Source organism: Sorex araneus, chromosome 1 (assembly GCF_027595985.1).
Source record: "Sorex araneus isolate mSorAra2 chromosome 1, mSorAra2.pri, whole genome shotgun sequence".
NCBI classification, from domain to species: domain Eukaryota; kingdom Metazoa; phylum Chordata; class Mammalia; order Eulipotyphla; family Soricidae; genus Sorex; species Sorex araneus.
In genome coordinates this window covers 119,738,790-119,751,021 of record NC_073302.1, presented here as the reverse complement: position 1 = coordinate 119,751,021, position 12,232 = coordinate 119,738,790, and the positions used below count along the sequence as shown (strand labels likewise).

Genomic DNA, 12,232 nt, shown 5'->3' with positions numbered 1-12,232 from the left:
TGCCTAAGCTAAAAGTCCAAAGCTCTGCTTTGGACTCTGATCCAAAGCAGAGGCCACTAAGTGCATAATGGTGTGCTGGGCTGCACCCAGGAAAGGGGGAAGGTTCAGCAGTGAACTCGGGAGAGGGTATGGAGAGCAGCTTACGAGTGTTTTTGGGGGTGAGGGGTTTCCTTGTTTTACCCAAAGCATCCTGGTTGCGGGAGATATTAACAGTAGGGACCCAGCTTGCTTTTTTAAGCCTGTGCTCTTTCTTGAACATGTGTTCTTCTCTTTCTCTCCCCTCACATCTGCACTGTAGCACTGTTGTCCCGTTGTTCATCAATTTGCTTGAGCAGGCACTAGTAATGTCTCCATTGTGAGATCTGTTGTTACTATTTCTGGCATATTGAATACACCACGGGTAGCTTGTCAGGCTCTGCCGTGCAGGCGGGATACTCTCGGTAGCTTGCAAGGCTCTCTGAGAGGGGCAGAGGAATCAAACCCAGGTCAGCCACATGCAAGGCAAACGCCCTACCCACTGTAATTTCTTCTGATAGAAGTTACCTTGCAAAAAATAAATAAGTAAAAAGCAAATAAAACACAATCAGGGACCAGAGATAAGAGACACCCTTAACCATCTTGGCACTATTTCTCTTCAGCTAAATTTATTCCAGAATTAAAAGTCTATTAAAAACACGGGGGCTACCAAGAATAGTAGAAATAGGTACCAGGAGATTGTTTCCATGGCTTGGAGGCTGGTCTCTCATTCTGGGTAACTCAGGGAAGGGACCACCAAGCAAAATGTGGTTGGAGGGCTGGTCTCTCATTCTGGGTAACTCAGGGAAGGGACCACCAAGCAAAATGTGGTTGGAGGGCTAGTCTCTCATTCTGGGTAACTCAGGGAAGGGACCACCAAGCAAAATGTGGTTGGAGGGCTGGTCTCTCATTCTGGGTAACTCAGGGAAGGGACCACCAAGCAAAATGTGGTTGGAGGTCATGTGGGGGAAGGGTGAGGCAGGCGGAATACAGACTAGAGACTGAACACAATGGCCACTCAACACCTCTTTTGCAAACCACAACACCTAATCAGAGAGAGAGAACAAAAGGGAATTCCCTGCCATAGTGGCAGGGTGGGGTGGGGGGCACGGGTCTGGGGAGGGGGGGAGGGATGTTGGGTTTACGGGTGGTGGAGAATGGGCACTGGTGAAGGGATGGGTTATTGAACTTTGTATGGGGGAAGCATGAGCATAAAGTTGTATGGATCTGTAACTGTACCCTCACGATGACTCTCTAATTAAAAATAAACTAATAAAATTAAAAAAAAAAAACAAAAAAAAAAACACGGGGGCTACAGTGATACTCCAGTGGGTAGGGCATTTGCCTTGCACAGTTCAATCCCCAGTATCCTATATAGCTCCCAAAGCACCACCATGAGGGACTCCTGAGTGCAGAGCCAAGAGTAACCCCTGAGCATCACCAGGTGTGACCCCGAAACAACAAATAAATAAATAAACAAATGAGGCCAGATAAATGGTACAGCAGGCAGGGTGCTTGCCTTGTATGCACTCAAACTGGGTTCAATCCCCGATACCCCATGTGGTCCCCTGAGCACCGCTAAGAGTGACCCCTTATGCATAGTGCCAGGAGTAAGCCCTGGCACGACCACCTTCCACAAAAAATAAATGAGGCCAAGAAAATGATCAAAGGACTGCAAAGGGCTGGGACATATGGTCTGCATGTGGGAGACCTACGTTAAAGCCCCAGCACCGCGTGGTCCCCTGAGTACCACATCAGGAGTAGCTCCTGAGCACATCACACATGGAGCAAGCCCTCCACCTACCCGCACGACATGATAAGTAACAGAAGGCTTGGGGGCCAGAGATGTCACACAGTGGTGGGGCACTAGACTTACAGGTGAGATGTCCTAGGTTCACACCTCGGCACCCACAGAATTAATTAATGAATAAATAATACGGTTTGTGTATACGTGTGTCTGCATATCTGTTTTTGGGGGGCACACCGGCCAGTGCTCAGGAGTTATACCCCACTCTGTACTCAAAGGGTCACTCACCAGGGCTGGAGTGATAGCACAGCGGGCAGGACGTTGGCCTTGCACGCAGTCGACTCAGGTTCGATTCCTAGCATTCCACATGGTCACCTGAGCACCGCCAGGAGTTAATTCCTGAGTGCATGAGCCAGGAGTAATCCCTGATCCCTGTGCATCGCCGGGTGTGAGCCCCCCCCCAAAAAAAATGTCACTCCTGGCATTTTTTGGGCGCCTTTGGAAAAAGCACGCTCTCCAGCCCTAAAGTGGATGCTTTTGAAGCCGACCCTATCAATAGGCCAACAGTATCAAATCTCCCATGTTTATCCCATGATCAAGAAAACTAATAGCTGCCTGCCCCAAAGGAACCCCGGCAGCCGCAAACCTCCAGAACCCAATGGCCGCCACCCTCACAGCCAACCTTCACAGGCTTGTCCTGGGCCCCCAACCCCTGAGCAAGAGAATAAATCCATTGAAAAACCCAGGTATGTGGGACCAATGACTGAAAATGCCAGGCCTCAAGGAGTTCGGTCTGGGACTCCCTTTTTTATCTCCTGGCCCTTCTGGGGTCCTGGCAGTCACGCCCATGAACTGCCTCTGGGTACCATTTAAGTGTATCAATGGCCATGATCCAGAGACTCACAAATGAATCTCAGAACCGAGCAGCTCGCAGCAGAGATGTTTCTGGACCCTAATTATTTAAAATCTTAGAATTCCAGGAGCATGCAGCTGCATAAGCAGCCATGTGACATCTCATATTTTTTTTTCACTTTTATGTCGAGTCACTGTGAGCTAGACCCTTACAGACATCGCATACTATTCATAACAAAGCAATCACTGTATCACTGTATCACTGTATCACTGTCATCCCATTGCTCATCGATTTGCTCAAGTGGGCACCGGTAACGTCTCCATTGTGAGACCTGTTGTTACTGTTTTTGGCGTATCGAATACGCCATGGGTAGCTTGTCAGGCTCTGCCGTGCGGGTGGGATACTCTCGGTAGCTTGCCAGGCTCTTGGAGAGGGATGGAGGAATCGAACCCAGGTCGGCAGTGTGCAAGCCCTACTCACTGTGCTATGGCTCCAGCCCATAACAGAGCAATACAAAATAAATTACCTAGCATCTGCCTGTGGGGCAGGCTTGAGTAGTGGTGGGAAAATTTGAAGTCATGGTGGTGGGAAGGTGTAATGGGGGTGTAATGGGGGTGGGATTGGAGTTGAAATGTTGAATGTCATCAATTATTGTAAACAACTTTATGAAAATGAAAAATTTAGAAAGAAAAAGAAAGAAAACTAACAGCAATCTACCACCCAACATCCAGGAGCATTTACTGGCCATAGGGCAAAGCTCTCCATCCACAGGGGACTGCGGGGGTGGGGGGTGGGGAGCAGAATATTTACATGAGCAGTGGTAATGGTTTTGCAAGATACTGACCTTGACAGTGAGAAGGCTGGGGGGATCCTGGGAAGGAGTTCCGAGCCGGACAATCCCCCAAGGGGCCAGCAACAGTCACCTACTCTCTGGAGAAGGTCAGACGGCCAGAGAAACTCAAGCTGGCCCAGTTGCCACCATCCGTCTTGCGAAACAGCGAGGGCCGAGCTGCCAGGCGGCACACAGGTTGCCTGTACAGACAACGGGAGAGGTTTTACAAGCACAGCAGGGACTGGCATGTGGTCAGGGATTTCAAGGACAAGCCGGCAGAGGTTCCAGAAAGCAGCAGAGTCATCAAGCTCAGACAAGGCTGGCCGGGGGCTTGGCTGCTGGCTGCCTGCGTGCGCTCACCACCAGAATCTGGCCCGGAAACTCGAGCCGCACCGAGCCAGCCCCTCACAGCAGCGTGGGAGGACTCGGCTTCCCAAGAACCAGCATGAGGGGGAGAGCTTTTATTTTATTTTGCTTTTTGGGTCACACCCGGCGATGCACAGGGGTTACTCATGGCTCTGCAGTCAGAGATCACCCCTGGCAGTGCTCAGGCGACCATATGGGATGCTGGGAATCGAACCCGGGTCGGCGCGTGCAAGGCAAATGCCCTACCCGCTGTGCTATTGCTCCAGCTTTTATTTTTATTTTTTTCTTTTTGGGTCACACCCAGCAATGCACAGGGGTCACTCCTGGCTCATGCACTCAGGAATCACCCCTGGTGGTGCTCAGGGGACCATATGGGATGCTGGGATTTGAACCCGGGTCGGCTGCGTGCAAGGCAAATGCCCTACCCGCTGTGCTATCACTCCAGCCCCTGCTCCAGCTTTTAAACCAGGGTTTCCAAGGGCAAAGATCCTTCCAAAGCACAGCCGCAGGCTGAATGCACAGTCAGACCCTCTCTCTCCCTCCTCTTGGCCCCCCCAAAAAGGGACCAATGTTCAAACCCCAACCCAGTGTGATCAGGACATTCTCAGCCCCTCATCCAGCCTCGATGCCCCCCTACACACACACCCACGAGGAACCTCAGTGTGTCCCCCAGACAAGTCTCTCGAGATGAAAGAGCAGCTGCCTCCAGCCGCTTTTGCAAATCCCCCGCTGTCAAGAAGGAAACGTCGGAAAGGCTGCATATTGGAGATGTCTTTAAGCATAAGCTGCTTTGCAAACATGAAATAAAATATTTTGCTTCCCGCAAGAAAGCGTGGCGCTGGTGCCAGCCCAGTGTGGATCTTTCCATCAGGTGCGGCGGGGAAAGCAGCGCTGATAAAGTCACTTTCGTGGAGAGCTGATGCTCGGTGGCGTTATCTCCCACCCGAGGCAAGACAGCCCTTGTGTAGGTAGTTTCACGGGGGTGGAGGGTGGGGGGTGGCTTTGTCAACAGACAGACCACTGGCTTGCCCGTGTCACTTGCCTGCTGTCTGGCAGGGCAAAATGTTTTGACATCGTGTCTTAAGAAAAAAAAAAAGAAGAAGAAGAAGAAGAGGAAAGTATTGAGCTGGGGAGACAGTTCAATGGGCTGGAGACACACTTTGCATATGGGAGGTCTGGGTTTGATCCCTGGCACCGCATGGTCCCCTGAGCACCACAGGGTGTGCCCCCCCCCCCACCAACAAACAAAACAAAGCAAACAACACACATAAATTAGAGAAAAAGGGTCTCACAGGCAAAAGGTCTCACAGAAGGTCTCCTAGAGAAGGGCTCTCACAGAAAAGGAGTCTCACAGACAAGGGTCTCACAGAGAAGGCATCTCACACAGAAGGGGGTCTCACAGAAGGGGGTCTCACCAAGAAGGGAGGTCTGACAGAAAGGGGTCTCAAGGAAGGGGTTTCACAGAGAAGAGATCTCACACAGAAGGGGGTCTCACACAGAAGAGAAGTCTGGCAGAAAGGAATCTCAAGGAAGGGGTCTCACAGAGAAGAGATCTCACACAGAAGGGGGTCTCACAGAAGGGGGTCTCACACAGAGGGAAGTCTGACAGAAAGGGGTTTCACAAGAAGGGGTCTCATAGAGAAGGGAATCTCACACAGAAGGGGGTCCCACACAGAAGGGGGTCTCACAAAAGGAGGTATTGCGGAGGTATCTCAAAAGAGAAGGGGGTCTGACAAAAAAGAGGTCTCACAGAGAATGTATTTCACAGAGAAGGGGGTCTCACAGGAAAGGGGCCTCACAGAAGGGGTTCTCACAGAGATGGGGGTCTCACAGAGATGGGGTTCTCACAGAAGGGGTTCTCACAGAGATGGGGGTCTCACAGAGATGGGGTTCTCACAGAAGGGGTTCTCACAGAGATGGGGGTCTCACAGAGATGGGGTTCTCACAGAAGGGGTTCTCACAGAGATGGAGTTATCACAGAAGTGAGTCTCACACAGATGGGGTCTCACACAGACAGGGGTCTCACAGAAGGGAGTCATCACATACCAGGATGTTCTCTAGATAGCGACACACAGAAGCAGGGTTTGAACCTTCCTGGGCTTTAGTGGGGAACCCACTCATCATCTCTCTTGTTGAGGCAACAATCACGTCAGCGTTAAAGGCTGCTGCACGGCCGAATCTCCATCAACAGAAACCCAGCACACGGGGCCTCCACAAGCCTGCACTCATCCACGCTGTCTGATCATGACTCCCCAGTGCTCACGCATCCCCTGTCCCCTCTCTCTAAGGCCCGAGCATCCCCTCTCTGTCACCCCCTGGGCCTTGCCAGCCTGAGCTCTCCCCTCGGCACGCTGCTGCCACCTCCCCCCTCACCGCCTGATGCAGCTGCTTCAGGTCAGCTGGGTTTCGCAGGCCAATAAAGCAACCTGACAGTTACTGTTTGGGGAACTAAAGTACATTGAGCTTTGGGTTTCCAATAAAGATACTAAGAAAATAAATATCACTAAAGAAACAACATGATTTAGTGCATTAGTAGCCAGTTCAACCTCTTGGAAAATAGGAAGAACATGTACATGGCATCAATTCCTGTTCTTAAAGGAATTAAGTTATGGGGGAGGTACGCAGGGTCCCCCCCAACCACAGGGTCTAGGGGCCACCCCTGTGACACAGGTCCAGAATGGGCTTGGTGCCTGCTGATGCTACACCCAGCCGCTACACTCGGGCAAGGCACGTGCTCCGTCTCTCTGAACAACCTCCCGTCTCTGAAAATAACTGAAGAGCAATGCACTGTCTGGGGCTGGAGCAATAGCACAGCGGGTAAGGCGTTTGCCTTGCACGCGGCCGGCCCAGGTTCGATTCCCAGCATCCCATATGGTCACATGAGCACCGCCAGGGGCGATTCCTGAGTGCAGAGTCAGGAGTGACCCAAATAGCAAAAAAAAAAAAAAAAAGGCACTGTCTGATTCCCCGTATTCACTGATGCTCCCCCCCACAGCCCCCTGTCTGGCCTGGAGGGTGTATGGAAGCCGTGGCCAGACCCTGTCATTGGGTTTTGGGGAGGAATCACACCAGCTGTGCTCAGGGGTGACTCCTGGCTCGACACTCCAGGATCACTCCTGTCTGTGCTTGAGTGACCCTATGGGGTGCCTGGGCTCGAACCCAGGTCGGCTGCATGCAAAGCAAGCTCCTTACCCGCTGAACTGTCTGGCCTCTAATGACTGCCTTGGCCTAGACTGGCCACTGAAACAAACATGGCGGCTTCAACAACAGACACAGGTTCCCGTGGGGGAGGCAGCGGGTCCAAGGTCAAGACGCGGGGCCATTCGGGGTAGCTGACGTGCAGGGAGAAGGGGACAAGAAGGGTGCTCCGGGGTCTTCACCCCTCGAACTCATCAAAGCCCCACCTGATGTTCCTGATGGGAGGAATACAGGAAGGGGGGGAGTCACCTTCAGTCCCTCCACTGAGCCCCCTTCCCTCCACCCCTGAGGCACAGCCTGCCCCGGGGAAGCCACGGGAGCACTTACAGCTGCTGCTCTGGGCTGGGCACCCCCATAAGGCGGCCAGAGTGCGCCCCCCAACTGTGGCAGTTTGCAATTCAGAGCTCAGAGTTTGTTCTCACAGAGGCCAGGATGCAGCTCCATCCCTTCTGGTGTGCGGCTCTGTCAGAGAATGTTCTGGAAAGGGCCCGGCCAGTGGGGCACCCAGGCACCCCTTTTCACAGCCCAGGGGAGCACTTTGTTTCTGGGACCCTCCTCCGGTGACTCCCCACCTAAGAGCTCCCCTGATGCGATCACCCTCTGCACTAAGGCACGGAGAAGGTCTCCAAGGAACTGTCACTTAAAAAAAAACATTTTTTTAAATTGCAGTGCTGTGATTACAAAGTTATTCATAATCAAGTTTTAAGTCTGCCATTTCCCAATGCCAACCCCATCACCAGGCTCAGAGACCACTCCTGGTTGGGCTCAGGGGCCATATGGAGTGCTGGGGATCAAACCCAGGTCGGCCGCATGCAAAGCAAACCCGCAACCACTGAACTATCACTCTGGCTCTGGAATTTCCACTTTTACAGACAATAGGAACCAGATGATGGTGACAAATCACAACGGGCAAGGGGACAGCATCCCCTGGAAGCCTCCAGAGCTCAGGCCTGAATTATTCCTGGGGCTCGGGGGTATGGAAAGGGGGTCTCTCCCCCACCCCCTGCCTGCCAGCCCTCTCATGCTCCTTCAGGGTTTCCCTCCACCGTACATGCAGCCTCTCAGTGGCTCAGAGACCGACCCTATGCCCAGCTCCCAGACTATCTCCTCTACACCGTCTAGAAAGAATCTCAAATGTTGGCACATTGGGGTTTCTCCCAAAGAAAGCTTCCCTCCTCGGGCCAGAGCAGGGTGTCTGCCTTGCACGCGACCAACCCCGGTTCGATCCCCAACATCCCATATGGTCCCCTGAGCACCAACAGGAGTAATTCCTGAGTGCAGGGCTAGGAGTAACCCCTGTGCATCACTGGGTGTGACTCAAAAAGACAAAAAAGAGAAAGAAAGAAAGAAAGAAAGAAAGAAAGAAAGAAAGAAAGAAAGAAAGAAAGAAAGAAAGAAAGAAAGAAAGAAAGAAAGAAAGAAAGAAAGCTTCCCTCCTCTCCTACTTCCCCTTTTCAAAATTTAATTTTTTAATTTTTTTTTTTATGACAGACTCTGGATGGAAGGAAGAGTACAGGCGCTAAGACACTTGCCTCGCACACAGCAAATTCTGGACCAATCCCTGGCACCACATGGCGTCCCCAGAACCTCTGGGGGCAACCTCCAGCATGTCGTGGGGAGGTCCCAAACCAGGTATAATAATAACATTGCTCTCCTATATCAAGCGAGCCCTCCATGGAATTTCGCCTTGGCATCTAGGAAATAAGGGACACTAGAGGTTGGGCCACTAGCTCGGGAATGTGGTGGAACAACAGTCAGTTCCTCACCCGGTATTTACTCAGCTCCCCGGGCCTCAGTTTTGTCATCTGTGTATAGGGAATGACAGCAGCCCCTGCATGCAGGTCTGTGGTAAGGTTCTAACGAGACAGGATTTAAGGCGTTGGTCAAGTCCTGATCTGCATAAACGCTCCAGAACAGTTCTCCTGATTACTGGCGTCCGTATTCAAGCACGGCCCACCTTAGACGAGCTTCGTGTTCATCACATCTTCATCTTGACGGTTTCCGGGTCACATCCAGCAGTGCTCAGGGGACCGTGCAGTACCAGTGTTCAAACCCAGACCTCCTACCTGCTGAGCATGCGCACCAGCTCTTTGAGCTCTTTCTCCAGCCCCTGATGTTTAAAAAACAAAGAAACCCAAGAAGCTCCTGGGACGCCGATCCGAACAGAACGCGGCCTGTCATCCTTCACTCCCCACCGCGCTGCATTAAGCAGCAGACCTTTTGGACCCGGCCGTGCTCTGGCGGCCACGATTTTGTTTTGCCCTAGTCTATCATTAGCCATGCTGGCCTGCGAGGAAGATTGATCATTTAAAAGGGCCTCTACTCAAAACCTCCAAACAGCCTCCCCCCCTGGGTTAGCACTCCCCATTTATGACATGAGAAAGAGCAGGAGCCCCAAGTGCCAAAGCCCAAATGATCTTGGCATGCAAATGCGTCATCAAAAGCCAACTGGTAAGTGCCTGCCATAGGGCCAGACTTGGAAGGGGTGGGGGTGGAGGGAGGGAAACTGGGGACACTGGTAGAGGGAAGTGAACACTGGTGAAGGGATGGGTGTTGGAACACTGCATGCTGAAACCCGATCAGGAACAACTTTATAACTTTGTAATTCAAAGGACTGATGAGCCACTGAACTGATAACTAAGCAGATGTGATGTGTTTCCTTGGGGACGGTCAGGGCTGTTCTCCAGTGAGCCAATCAGTGGGACCCAAGTCCTCTGCTCCTGTGACAAGGTGGGGTGCTTGCCCAGCTCCCCAGGCACAGACTCCTCAAAAAAATAAGAACTCCCACGTGACCCAGCAATTCCACCACCAGGGCCCTTTCTCAAGAACACAAAACACTAATTTGAAAAGATACAAGGACTGTCGCTGTTACTGTCACTGTCACCCCTTTTGATCATCGATTTGCTTGAGCGGGCACCAGTAACGTCTCTATTGTGAGACTTGCTGTTACTGTTTTTGGCATATCGAATATGTCACAGGGAGCTTGCCAGGCTCTGCCATGCGGGATATTCTCGGTAGCTTGCCATGCTCCCTGAGAGGGGCAAAGGAATCGAACCCAGATCGGTTGTGTGTAAGGCAAACACCTTACCTGCTGTGCTACCGCTCCAGCCCTTTATTTGTAATAGCCAAAATTTGGAAACCATCCAACAACAGAGGAGTGAAAAAGAAGGTGTGGTATATATTCACAATGGACACACACACACACACACACACACACACCTATATAAAATTTTGCATTTTAATGTAGGATAGAATGAGACAGAATGCCATGTTAAGTGAAACTTGTCAAAAGGAGGAGAAATATCAGATCTCACTTATATGCAGTGTAGAAAGCAAGTAAGCAAGAAAATGGACAATGGGGAGAATAAATTTTCCTGAATAAATTTTCCTTAGACTCTGATGACAAAACCGAGGTTACCAAGGAGGGCATTCGAAATACCAAGGAGAGGGTAAAGTATCAGGAGGGGTGGAGTTATCAGTAGGTAGAGTTACTATGGAAGGTGGAGTTACAACAGAGAGGGCGGGGTTACCAGGGAGTGGGTGGAGTTGCTATGAAGGGGTGGGCTTACAAAGGAGGGGGCGGGATTACCAGGGAGTGGGTGGAGTTACTATGAAGGGGTGGGGTTACAACAGAGGGGGCGGAGTTAGCAAGGAAAGGATGGAGGTAGCTAAGAGGGTCTTAAGGACAGCAGTTAATGGGTTTTGGTACTGGATGTGATGCGGTGGCATTGCATTTACACTACTGCAAACCACAGTTCCCTCGATCCCATAAAGATGTGGCCCGCGCCTGCGATGCGTGGCCTTTCGTCTCTATGGATGATGACTATTCGCAGAGGAACAGCCCCCAACTGCAGGCTGTAGAGAACCAAGCTTCGGAGGCCAGCGCTGAGAGCCCGTGGGGTTACTTGGGGCTTTGGCCGAGCCCTCCTGCCAAGTTCCCTTCTGAGCACCCAGCGGCCCGCGCTATTTTTAGGTCCCTGTAATGGTAACCTAAACAGTAAAAGCAGCCGTCACCTCATAAACGCAGGATCAGCCGGGCCCTAGCATGTATGAACTTGTCAAGATAATCGCAAAAAGCACTTTCCTTGAGATCATTAAAAATAATTAGTAAGAAAATATTTCTTGAATTAGGAGCTAAGTTCAAGTGCAGGAGAAACAGGCTCATTCCTTATAGCTCCAAATTAATACCCCGTGTTCCTTGGGGGCCTGTTGGGACAGGAACAGGCAGAGCCCACTGCTTCGACTCTAGAAGCTTCCACGCACCCTCCCTCAGGCCTCTAGCTGGGAGAGCAAGACCCCTGGATGTCCTCTGCCTCGTCCTGTTGCCAAGGGCCATGCTTTCCCCAGGGAGAGCGCCCCCCTCCCTGCCCCGGGTGCCTCCACCTTCTCCAGCATGTGGACCCTGAACCCCAGAGAGCACCCCACAGTCTCATGGTTAGTGGGGAGCACGCAGGCTGCATCTTCAGCTCTAAGAACCGGGGCATTCGACGCGGGGCGTTTGGACTTGGTAGGAAGGTCACATGCTTCTCCACCACCCCACCAGCTAGGGACTGCCCGGCCTCCCTCGTCTCCCCGAGGCCCCTAGAGCCCTGGCTGTTACGCCAGGGAAAGGGCTCACTGAACGGGCAAGTGTGTGCTCCGGGTCACAGCAGAGACTCAATCAGGCACCCAAGTCCCCCCTGAACGCGCAGGGACTCCATTCCCAGACGCCTTTGCATGTGTTCTTACTGACCACAAGTGAGAAGCAACAAGTCCACTTTCAAACCAGGGCGGTGGGCCAGGGAGAAGGACGGGGGCACACATGCAAGGCTGGGTCCCATCCCCATCACCGCTCGGGGGGTTCCCGGAGCACCTCTGGGTGTAACCCTTGAGCACTGAGCCAGGAAAAGCGCCCAAGCTCCTCTCTCCTCCCAGAGGGAGGGAGAGGTGACCACTGCAGCCCTGGAGGCGGGAGACAGGAGGTGGGGAAGATGGAGACCCAAGAACAGCCACTCTTCAAGCCCATGTTCTCCCCTGAACAGTATGTCACTTACTTTTCTGTTTCTTTGCTTATTTCCACTCTGGAGAAGCCTCTGCTCTCTCAAACATGGTCCTCCTCTTCCTCTCCTCTTGCATCTTTCTATCCAGATTTTATGCAATAAAAACTACCTTGCCTCACAGAAAAAAAAAAGAAAAGATGGTAGGGAGGAAGGAAAGAAGGGAAGGGAGGGAAAGAAAGGAG

At 52.0% G+C, this 12,232-nt stretch overlaps 1 protein-coding gene across 5 annotated transcripts in view; it reads right to left on the bottom strand.

Moving 5' to 3' along the window:
• The window catches only part of PDZD2 (PDZ domain containing 2), a 411,092-nt gene that overhangs the window by 362,321 nt on the left and 36,539 nt on the right, over positions 1–12,232 (bottom strand). For 2 of the 5 annotated variants that reach the window (XM_055146291.1, XM_055146226.1), the window contains exon 2: positions 3,460–3,647. The exons of 2 other annotated variants lie outside the window; for them this stretch is intronic. The gene's annotated coding sequence lies outside the window, so the exon portion shown is untranslated. Of the gene's footprint in view, positions 1–3,459; positions 3,648–5,859; positions 6,131–12,232 lie in introns of those variants that run through there. One more of the 5 variants, XM_055146348.1, reaches the window with a different exon arrangement.